This window comes from Hesperophylax consimilis, chromosome 22 (assembly GCF_061612785.1).
Source record: "Hesperophylax consimilis isolate HC1 chromosome 22, BYU_Hcon_1.0, whole genome shotgun sequence".
NCBI lineage: Eukaryota > Metazoa > Arthropoda > Insecta > Trichoptera > Limnephilidae > Hesperophylax > Hesperophylax consimilis.
This window is the reverse complement of record NC_142857.1, coordinates 23,081,972-23,094,984: the sequence shown is the minus strand read 5'-3', so window position 1 is coordinate 23,094,984 and position 13,013 is coordinate 23,081,972. Positions and strand designations below refer to the sequence as shown.

At 33.4% G+C, this 13,013-nt stretch overlaps 1 long non-coding RNA gene across 1 annotated transcript; it reads left to right on the top strand.

Moving 5' to 3' along the window:
• Nucleotides 1-1,530: 1,530 nt before the first annotated feature.
• On the top strand, nucleotides 1,531-12,472 carry LOC149413267 (uncharacterized). Its single transcript, XR_016304283.1, has 3 exons — nucleotides 1,531-1,687; nucleotides 6,533-6,631; nucleotides 12,259-12,472. It is a non-coding gene; the product is annotated as an uncharacterized LOC149413267 (long non-coding RNA).
• The last annotated feature ends 541 nt before the right edge of the window (nucleotides 12,473-13,013 follow it).

The window sequence follows — 13,013 nt, the reverse complement described above, 5'->3', positions numbered from 1 at the left end:
CCTCTTACTTACCTTACCTCACCCCTACTACATTTCAACACATTCCCTCTTACTTACCTTACCTCACCTCTACTATAATTCCACACATTTCCTCTTACTTACTACAATTCAACACATTCCCTCTTACTTACCTTACCTCACCCCTACTACATTTCAACACATTCCCTCTTACTTACCTTACCTCAGCCCTACTACAATTCAACACATTCCCTCTAACTTACCTTAATTCACCCCTACTACATTTTAATACATTCCCTCTTACTTACCTTACCTCACCCCTACTACATTTCAACACATTCCCTCTTACTTACCTTACCTCACCCCTACTACAATTCAACACATTCCCTCTTACTTACCTTACCTCACCCCTACTACATTTCAACACATTCCCTCTTACTTACCTTACCTCAGCCCTACTACAATTCAACACATTCGCTCTTACTTACCTTACCTCACCCCTACTACATTTTAATACATTCCCTCTTACTTACCTTACCTCACCCCTACTACATTTCAACACATTCCCTCTTACTTACCTTACCTCAGCCCTACTACAATTCAACACATTCCCTCTAACTTACCTTAATTCACCCCTACTACATTTTAATACATTCCCTCTTACTTACCTTACCTCACCCCTACTACATTTCAACACATTCCCTCTTACTTACCTTACCTCACCCCTACTACAATTCAACACATTCCCTCTTACTTACCTTACCTCACCCCTACTACATTTCAACATATTCCCTCTTACTTACCTTACCTCACCCCTACTACAATTCAACACATTCCCTTTTACTTACCTTACCTCGCCGGTTGTTGTCGATTTCCGTACACAAAAATAACTACAACAAACAAGTATTTATGTCGGGTAGAAAGTAAAAGATGCTTTAAAGTTTTTTTTCTCAATCGAAGTTATGTTTCGGCGAGGGCTCTTTTAATAACCCAAACTAAATACTAAATAACTAAATACTAGGAAACAATAGAACTAAATACTAATCAACTAAGAACTATTGTTTGCACGTTTTTCTATCTCCCCGAAATAAATAGTTGTTTCCAGTAGTAATTAAGGCGAAACAAGAGTTTAATAACGGGACTTCGCTTGAGGCTCACATTTTAATTGATTCCGACAATTTCATATTTTTTTTATTTATATATGTATAGTTTTATATATTTGTATTTTTTTGTAAACTGATATGCATTGTTTATATTTAATATTAATAAAAACAGTACACCATTAAAATATTTTATATAATATTATAAAAAGTTTTTCTACTTCCCGAAGGATTCCTCTAAAAACATCTGTGATTTTAGTAATACTTTCATACAAAATAATTAAAATAAACCCCACGGAAAGATCAATTTTATATGCCTGCTAGGGCGAATTCGACCTTAAATCCGTTCACTACGCTGGGCCGCGAAAAAAATAATAATTAAATCACACTCTAAAAACCCGGCCAACTGCACGAGTATGGTCAGATGGTACGACTATAAACCTGGCCAATAACGGCACGATACGGTCAAACGAGCCATTCAGAAAAACCGACTCGAGTTCAGTCATATATTTCCCGTCAATTGCTAATCTACCCTCCTCTTGTGAACTTGTCAAACGACTGCAAACCAAAGCAAAATGGCTTCATCCAAATTCGTGTTTCTGTTCATCGCGATGTTCGTGGCTCTGCAGGTAACTAAAAATAATTAACTAAATGTATTGTTATACTTGAGTATTTATATACCATAAAGGTGGAAATTTTTTCAAAAACATACCTAACGTTTTTCTTGGTAACGATTGTGCTTTAGAAATGTTCATCTTTTCACAAGACATAAAACAAAAATTTATTTCTTTAATTAAGGGTAAATATAATACATGTTTCTTGATGTTAATTAATACCTTCCTAATTAAAAATAACTCGTATTTAGGAAGGAAGTATCATCTCGAGTTGAATACGTTAATTAATTTCAGTGAACTACCATAATTATAGACATACAAATTGATGCACAGAATAACAGATAATTATTGCAAAAATAAATAAATAAAAAAATACAGAAAACTTAAAACAAAAAAATTCTGTTTAAAATTCTTTCAATGGCGTACAATATTATACCACTAAATTTTAAATTTTTCATAATTTTTTTCAGATTGTGTTTCTTTATGGAGTTTGTTGGAACAATTTATGGCTTAGTATGTTTAATGGTGTTGTACCATTGTTGTATTGTGTTTAGGGGTCATTATTTGTTATGATAATGCTACATAATATAACTTTTAAAATTAGCGCTGCGCGGTCTTTTTCATTCAAAACTTAAATTTGGAGTTGAGCTCAAAATACTTGACCTAACCTAAAGGTGTAACTTATATCTAGTACGCTATATGCTACTTTATTTGTGTTTCTAATTATAAAATATAGACCGTTAATGAAACCGACTTTTTACTTCGGAAATTAGTTGTGAAATAATTAATTAATTTGTTTATATGATGAAATGTACATGACATATAAATATCGTTTTATTGCATTTCCATGCAAATTGATTCATCATGAAAATATGGCATATTTATGTGGTCGTGCGTCTTTTATTTTATTTGACACTAAACCTTTATCTTGTCGTGTTATTCATAAAGTGTCACAATATTTTATACAATATTGTGCTAAAATTCGTACAAAGCGACTATCGGAAATTTTCGGAAAGTAACCACAGTTTGACTACAAATAAACGTCCTTTGATGTTTTAGAGCCCTTTTTTAATAAGTCTTTTTACAATCCCAGAAAAAAAATAAAGTAAACTAGTCCTATAAAAACGGCTTTAAAGTTCAAAATCTCCTACTTACGAACCTCTTTTCGGTTATCATTTTATTTTGAATATGTCAAATTAAGTTCTTTAGACAATTATCTAAAAACATTTAAATATTTGTGCGTAAACATCGCAGAATAATATTTAAAACACTTTTTTGCGATGTTTTTTTCTGACCGGCAGCTAGTACTATTAGGTGGGATTTTAAGCCTTGTTGTCATCTACATAAGGGTTGATATTGTTAGCGGCCTGATTCCAAATGTTACACGACGTGGTGAATCCCTATTATCAACTATTTTTCAATATAATTTCCATTAAAATTCAAACACAACATAGCGTTTTACGAATTCGCCCGGGAATGTAACCAATTTGTCAGGGCGTTTTGAAGTTTTTGAACTTCTGTGCAAATGCAATATTGCAAACTCTCAAAACACTGAGCTGTGGCAAAATGAAATTAGCACAAAGTTTTTATTTTATTTTTATTCTCTGGTATTTAGAATGAGACAATCTAGATTGTAACAAAATAATTTCCATGATGCGCTATGGAGCTTTATAATGTCGATTATGTAGTACCCACCTAAAAGCTTTCTAATAATGAGCTCTGGCAAAATGGCAATTTTTTTTAACAAAACTTAATATTTAGTTAATTTTTATCTCGCAGCGTCATTTCCTTGAACTATCAAGACGTATGTAATTGCTTTTGTTTGTTTCATATTATTCAGTTCTTCTGTAATATATTATCTAGAACATAGTTTTTTTAAACTGCATACCGCACAAAAGTCCCAACTGATCCGAATCGCCTGGAGACAGTGAGACTTTGGCATCCCCAATTGGGGTATGTTATGAGGCTGGAGGTAGTCGGGAAAGGGAAGGAGACAGGGGAGGGACCTGGCTATTCAGATCTGGTCACCAAACATGGCTAAAGCCATTTTAACCAAAGTTTCAATTTTTAATGGTGGTATATTACACCAGGGCAATACCGAAATCATCTTCCACCCTGGAACGTGACGCAAATTATCATATGATTAAATTGAATAATAGTGTTGAAACTCAGGCGAAACCGGGTAGTAAATACACTAAATACTAGTGGTTTTTACACCTTAAAATTTCACAAACCAATACATGATAGCTTTATGCGAAGCGGAAGCCTCAATAATAGAGACGACAAAAAAATTATAATACCTGCAAAATATACATAGCGCTACAACAATTAGAGGTGCTACTGCGTACTCTAATATCGTACTATCTGGTCGAAACTTGTTCCATTATTAGAACGCGATAAGTTGAACTCAATTAATTTTTATTTTTAACGTTTATATAAATAAAATTACATTTTATTTTATAAAATACAATTTAATTATTTAAATTTACATAATAAGAACAAATTTCAAATTACAATTAAGGCGATGCACTACGTCGTGTAATATTTTAAATTGTGCCGCTATCAATAACAACCCTTACGTAGATGGCGATAAGGTTTTAATTCCCGCTTAACACCATCCACCTGTTTTGATTTATGCAAGAAAAAAACATGGCCAAAAAGTGCCTTTTATTTTATTTTTTGGATGTTCAGGCATAAATATTAAATTTTTTTTCGATCTTTTTATAAATATCTTAATTTGCCACATTATACAATAAAATCATAACCGAAAATGGGTTTGTGAGTAGGAGATTTTGAACTTTAAAGCAGTTTTTATAAGCCTTAAACATTATTTTTTTTCTGGGCTTATAAAAAGACTTATCTAAAAAATACTCGATTATTTCAAAGGCCAAGATGTATTCTACTTGCAGTATTTAATTAAAGTTTCTGAAACATTTCTAGGCGACCAAATTTTGTTTCATCGCTTTAAAGTGAAGAGATTTTTGTTTTTTATATAGTAATATATAAAATAATATAATGAGATGTCATCGTGATTCTTATTAGCTAAATTGTTGAAGGTAGTAAAATTTATTTTATTTTTAATTTTATTATAATCAGGTTCTAACGTCAGCTGTGGTATTAGTTGATTAAACCATATCACTCCAGTGTAAGTGTAGTAGTGTTGTGCAAAACTGGTGTGAATTAATGGAGTGCATAAGCGACCCATTGTATTTTGCCTATTGCTCTCAACGCGAACTATGGCATGGTGTGACTTCTTATAGAAATCTTTGTGGATTTGAAGCATACTTTTAAATTGTTATTTATTACTTGCTGACGTGTACCCGGAGTTTCTAGGGGATTTATAAATGTTTTGTGGTAATTTTTTTAGGTTTTGAGGAATTTTCAAGATACACAATTCCATAGTACATTATGTTGATGTATCTCATAAGGTTTAGCCAGCGTTATCAATGTAAATTCCATCGAATTTTATCTACTTTCCATAAATATAACATTTAAAATTACAAACAATACAAAACAAAATTGTGTATTTAGTACATAATATTTTTACAATGGAATGGCGATGCTGTCAAAACAAATTTTGAGAACATTGTTGATTGCATTTGAAGTGACAGGATGGTTTCTTTATCCTTGAAAGAATCGCAAATATGTAATTTATTACCAGGGTCAATTTGGATAACATTAGTAATTGCATTCAGAACAGATGAATGGTTTCTTTCGGGACATTACAAGTCTGAGATTCTTTCCATGGCATTTTGGAGAACATTTACAATTGTATAGTTAGAATTTCCACATTTATAAATCAGTATAAGACATATGAATCCCACAGTACTATATTTTTAGAATTTCTTAGGTGATAGAAATTACACATTACTAGACCAGAATATATGCCACATGACATATGAATTTCCAATTTTAAAATTTCGAATCTTTATTTATTAAATGGCTAGTCATTATTATACAGTAATCGAAATAAAACCGCGCAAAAGATTCGCAAATGTGTTATTTCTATAAATCTTTCGAAATCAATTCTCCAAATGATAGTGTATATATGTATATATAAACCCTATCAAAATCCGCTGCGTAGTTTGGAAGAATTAAGCGTATAAACGGACAAACGCGGATAGCGACTTTGTTTCATTTTATTTAAAGTAGTAACAACTTGAAATGTAAGTTAGATAAGTTACATTCTATTTGTCGACCTTTGGCTAATCATAGATAATAACTATGAACACTTTTAAACATATTAAGTATTTTATTATTTATTTCCTACCCATTGTGGCTACATACAATGGACACCGTAACGGTGGTCACTTTAAACAAATAAAACCAATGTAAGGATACGCGCAAATCGCTTCTAATGGCTGTCAGACCGAGAGTGGTTTTACGACCGTAAAAGCAAATAATAGACTGAAGAACTTTACTGAGAAACGATCCTTGGACAAACAACTAATAAATGGCAATCATAGTATAATAATTAATATAATGTGATTCGCACGGGATTTTGGTAAGATTGAATAAGTAAAAAGTCGTAGGTAGTCAAACAATCTACTCTGTTTTTCAGAATATTTTTACACGAAAAACAAGATGTCCTGTATACTGTAGGACAATTACATTCGAAGGATATTTCAGAGGCTTGTAGCTTACCATTAAAATCGTGAAAATTGTAGAAATGCATTTTTGAATAATATTTATTTCCTGTTGTTTTGTATCCATTCAATTATAACATTGTCATCATGCCCATTTAGCGGCATTTACATTTAACGGCAACCGTTAATCTTTTCATAGTTTCTGCGAAAGAAGTGTTTTTAAAAATATATGTTTTTAGTGGTTAACTGTGTTATTAATTATAGTATATTTCAGTTCGTCGCTGCCTCCCCGAGGGTCGTCCGGGAAGCACCAGTAGAGAAGTCCGCTGACGCTCTGGAAAACATCCAGAAATTCTTCAAGGAAAATCTTCAGGTTTGTTAAAAGTTATGACTAAACCGTAGATAAAAGAAACAAGGGAGATGAACCATTGTTAGTATTACGCTTGTCACAAGGGCGCCAAGGGCACACAAGAATCCCAACAGTCATCCCTTTATATTGAATATCCCATTTTCAACCATCCGTATTTATGGAAAATCCCATTTCAACCATCCCTATTTAGGGAATGTACCATTTTGAATCGTCCCTACTCAGGGAACATCTCATTCTCAATCATCCCTATTCAGGGAATGTACCATTTTCAATCGTCCCTACATAGGGAACATCCCTTTTTAACCATCCCTATTTAGGGAATGTACCATTTTCAATCGTTCCTACTTATGGAACATCTCCCTATTTTAGGAATACACAATTTTCAATTATGCCTATTTAGGGAATATCCCATCTTCAATCATCCCTAATTCATAAATACACGTATTTCAATTTATTTATTTATTTTTTTATAAAATAATATTGATTACATTTTATGATTGTCAAATTTACAAGTTTCAAGTTATCCTAAACGAATACAGGATTTAAGACTAGTTAAAATAAGTATGTTAAAACGAAGATACATAAAAAGATACATAAAAAAGATACATAAAAAAGATACATAAAGATACATAGAGACGTTCATGATTTCAAATAAAAAATTTTAGTGTCATTTCGGAATCAGTAATCCCTATTTAGGGAATATCCCATTTTCAATCATTCCCATATAGGGAGTACCTCATTTTGAAAAATTTCACATTTTCTATCATCCCTATTGGATCATGAATCGTCGTTAAGGATGTTCCTATATAGAGAATACCTCATTTTGAAACATTCCTTTTTTTAGAGGATTTTTCATTTTCTATCGTCCCTAGTTAGAGGATATCTCATTTTCAATTATCCCTTTTTACGGAATATCCCATTTTCAATCATCCCTATTTTAGGAATATACCACATTCAATAATTCGTATTTAGGGAATATCCCATTTTCGACCATCCCTATTTAGGGAATATCTCATTTTTAATCATACTTATTAGGAAATATTCCAATTTCTATCGTCCTTGTTCATGAAATATCCCATTTTCGACCATTTCTATTTTGAGGATATGGAATGATATAGTAATAGAGAAAAGGGGGAAAGCAGTTGATTTAAAAAATATAAACCGATAGTTTTAATAGATTTTGTTTTTAATAGTGTTGACGCAGGGCATGAGAAATGAGAAAGGTTATGAAGCAACTACAAGTCTGTTGCTTTCAAATTCATACATCACCTATCTCCAATTGAGATGTGATGTCTGGTTTTCAAAAATCTGGTATGAGTTTGATATTTATGTGAAATTTTGAGATTTTGACCTTTGTTTGACATTGTTTTTTTGAAATAAGATTTACATAATATGAGGGTGTATAATATATTTTTTTAATTTAAAAATTATATACTCCATATATTGTAAATAGTATAATGTACTTGTATTGTGTCATTGCGGAAAAATAATCACATAAATATATTATTTATTCTTACGTGTTTATCGGAAATTAGTGATAACAGAAAAATAGAAGTCAAATGTCATTCGATTGAAATGTTGTGGAAATTGTAATTAAAAACATAGATTCCTAGGTAATTAATATAGCAAACCAATCTTCGGAAAAAAAAACAATTAAATTTGACATAAAATAATGAGATAATATCATGTATTTTCGAAATATCCACTGTAAAAGACCATGAAAACTTAAAATTAAATTTTAACCAGATTAATTTCAGGAAGTTCCTTTTACATATCTGTTTTAACCCACGATAACCCTAGTTATAAATACAAAACAAACTACACAGTATCGTATTGAAATGACTAGTATTTGACTTGTAAATGATACCACTGTGCTAGATAATGTGAACTTGCAAAACTGACTTTTATTTCATACGATAGAGGAATTTTCGTTCGACTAGATCAAAATCTTCCATCTAATTTTTCATATCTTCTTTCCCTCTTTACTTGAACAATTAAATGTCTCAAATTAACCAGGCGACATTAGACTCTAATAACTAATTTAATTAATACGAATTCGTAATGTTAAATAAATACATTTTTTAGAGCGATCCCTACGTATGATAAGTTATTGATATTTACAAATAATAAAAACAGTATCATAAAATTAAAATTATTTGTGTAAAACGGTTTGCAACTATAAAATTAGCGGTGAACACCAGTTTTATTTTTCTAAACGATGAATTAGTAACTTCCCGAGAGATCTTTCTAGAAATATTTGACATTTTAGTGATACGTTCATCAGAAATCGTTGAAATAAACCCCACGAAAAGATCAATTTTATAAGCGTGCTAGGGCAAATTCGACCATAGGTCCGTCCGTTACGCCGCGCCGGGCCGCGTGCATATTATAGATTTTACACGACTTCATAACTTATGTCGTAAAGATTCCAACTTTATTTTAGAGATTTGCCGGTGCAAATTCAACCGTAGGTCTAGCCAATACATATGGCCGAGCGTCACATATTATTGTGCACTGCTTCTTCACTTACGTAATTAAACCAGCGATGGTCAACTTTTTTAGCCGAGTAAGCAATTTATTCATTTTCATTTTGTTCGCGGGCCGCAGGGTGTACGGACGTACAGCTTGACATGGTTAACTTTGCAGTTAGTAGTGTCGTCAACCTATTTATATTTTTGCAGGCTTCGGTTTGTCCATCACTGATCTAAACGTGACCGCCACACTAAACCAAACAAACGCTGCAGCAAACTCACCAAATTCACGCGTTCTCCAAAAAATCAATAATATTTGTTCCAGCTCAACTCTCGACATATTTCTTGACTTCCTGTTGTCATTTTAGAAAAAACATTACTGGTAACTTAATCGGTGCGCAATCACAACGCTCCACTATTTAACACAATCCTGACATACAGGTACATATACACGTTCGCATATACACACACATTCAATTTGGGAGGCGGCTATGGGTACCGCCACCCAGGTAACCATTGGATAACCTCCAGCCATAGGTCACGCCAAGTTGTTCGCTTGGTGACTTGGTGTCCAGGTTAAAGGGGTGAGGTTTCTCCGGGTCCATGCCGGATCGGGAGAGAATGGTTGAGCGAGACGTTTTGACAACTCAAACAGGACTTTCTCGACTCATCGCCTTGTACTACAGTTGGAGAGATGGATTCATACGCCCTTCACTCCTGGACACGCTGACCCCCACTTCCTAACCACCCCTCATACCTTTTTTCCATCCCAGAATTTCCTCTCCTTCCTTTCCTAAAAAAGACCCTACACAGCCAGCATCTATTATATTTTCTAAAACCTTGTAAACTGTTTACAACTCAATTTGTTACTATATATACAGGGTTTTCCAATAAGAGGTGTTATTTTGATATTAAATCGTAAAAGATCAATGGTTTTGTTGCTTGTGTGGCACGTACCGCCATCTTGTTGAAATTAAACATTGTCCAGATCAATATCATCCAATTCCGGCCATAAAAATCATTAATCATCTCTCGATAGCGCAATCCATTCACCGTAGCTGTTGCTCCAGTCTCATTTTCGTAAAAGTAAGGTCCAATGACTCTGCCGGACCATAAACCGCACCAAACAGTCACACGTTAAGGATAGAGAGGCTTTTCAACAATAACTCTTGGGTTTTCCGAGTCCCAGATGCGACAATTTTGCTTGTTGACGAAGCCACCGAGGTGGAAATGGGCCTCATCACTCAAGATGATTTGCATTTGATTCACTCAAGTGAATTTTAATAATTTCAGTGCGTTGTTGAAGCGTGTATCGTTCCATTTTTATTAATGACGTAGTTTCTACTTGTCAAATGTCAAAAAATGACAGCTTTAAAAGTAACATCTACTGAAATAGCGGGCTATTCCAAATAACACCTCTTATTGGAAAGCCCTGTATATAAAATGAAAATATCAATGTCATAGCCCCACTGGCCCCATGTAGTTAGGTCTCTTGTGCAGAATGACATAAACAACAAATCACTGTAATTTAACTGTGTATTATATAATGTAATAACATCTTTACTATTCGCATCGATATTATCCAAGTATGCAATTATCCTTATAAGTGCAGACTGACGATCAATAGTCAATTATGTATGTCATATGCAATAATGCGTTATGAATACATACTGCACGTGCATGCAAAAAGTCTACAACTAATAATACGTGCACTAATTGTTTGTTTTTTACTGCGTTCCTTGACATTTTCATACAACACGACATCGAATAAAAACATATAGTGTATTATAATCACGTTTGTCGACAACAAATATAGTTAAAATTACACGATATTAGAAAATGATAAATCCGTTTATGTACTGATGAACGTAAATGTTATGCAAAGCATTGGAAGTATTACAAAATCGTGTGTTTTTGGTATAAAATTTGATCGCATAGAAGCACAAGGTTTTCCAATAAGAGGTGTTATTTTGAATAGCCCGCTATTTCGGTAAATGTTACTTTGGAAGCTGTCATTTTTTGACATTTGACAAGTAGAAACTACACCATTAATAAAAATGGAACGATACACGCTTCAACAACGAATTGAAATTATTAAAATTCACTTGAGTGAATCAAATGCAAATCATCTTGAGTGATGAGGCCCATTTCCACCTCGGTGGCTTCATCAACAAGCAAAATTGTCACATCTGGGGCTCGGAAAACCCATGTACTTCACACTGTGAGACATGGACAGGTAATTGGGTGGAGGAATGCAGGAATATATGTTGAAGAGAGATGCAAATAGTTGTGTTAACAGCAAGTAGAACGCATCTTAGCTTTTGAAATAATAGAGCACTTGAATTTGACGGCCTCCGTGGTCGAGAGGTAATACTCTCGACTAGTAAACTGGAGGTAGCGGGTTCAAATGCGTGCGACCGACGAGCGCAATAAATTTTATTTGATTAATTAGGGTTATTTCACAAATTCCTCATATGAAATAATATATAGTATATTTGTGGCACGTTTCAGAGTGGAAGAATCTCTCAGTATCGCCCTGATGTAAGACCACCATTCAGAATTGAAACGTTGCTTGAAATGGCTTTGGCCGTGTTTGGTGACCAAAAATGATTAGCCAGGTACTTCGCTACCCTCTTCTTCCCCTCACCATTACTTTTGGGATGCCATAGTCTCACTGGCTTTAGACGGTTGGGAGTAGTTGGAACAGTTGAGCGGTTTCTCATAAAATAAATATAGTATTTTTGAAAGACCAGAACACAATAAAGCATCAGTTCTATAAATCTCCTTCTAACAAACCCTTTTTCGGATATGGTTGTATTGTATTGTGGCAAATAAGTTCTTTAGACAATGATTATGCCAGTAACCCCAATTAATGGTTTGTGCCATATGCCACTTTTTGACAAACTGACTGTAAGATTGTTCAGTATTGGTTTTTATTAAAGGTTTCCAGGGATAAAGTTCAGTAACTTCTGGAGGTAATGATACTACGAGTTAATTCCAGTTTTCAGGTGAAAATAGTTGAATTGTTTGTGTGGATAAAAAATCATTGAATGTCTGTGGTTCTAGGTCTTTTTCTTGAACCTTAGGCTTGGATTGATGGCTAGGATTTTCGTTGAATATTGTTTAAATAAGTAACTTAAAATACTGTTTTTTTTTCAGTTCGACAAGATTGTTGACAACCTGAAGGAATTGGGAGCGAAAGTACAGACCGGTACACAGGAGTTCGCAGAGACTGTTCAAAACAAGGCTAACGAATTGTTCAAACCAGCCGAATCCAAAGTTTAATAATGTTTTTACTGTATGTTTATACTTCCCAACATATGAACAATAAATTAAACTCCGTGAATTACAGATTTTAGTTTAAACAAACCTCTTTCTGATTTTTATTTTATTATTTTTTTCTTCACCCACTTCCATAACTGTTTGTGATGACTTCTTTTATTGTGTTGACTATTTGTATTATTTATAATATACAAGCGTAAAAAGATACATATACATTGTTAAACCAGGTGAAGCAAAACAAGTTTATTAAGATGTTGCTTAGAAAAAGGATTTTTATGTTGGGGGATTACTGGGGATTAGGGATGCTGTGCGGGGAATCCTTTTAAGCGAATAAAGGAGCGGAAGTTCTAGGACGTAAAAAGGTATGATGTATGGATGGTCGGGTTCGAGAGTCCGTCCGGAGAGTCCCCTCAACCTGACCTCTCCCGATCCACACCATGTATATAATATATAAGCAGAATTCTTGCCTGAACAGACTATGCAATAATTACAATAGCTAATACCTATCCAAGGTTGATATTTTCAGTTGCGAACTAACCAAATACAAGTTTTATATAAATTTTTTAATTCATATTCCTTTCTCACAAATTTAATTTACTCATTCCATATTATGCTGTCTCAGTAGAGGTAAA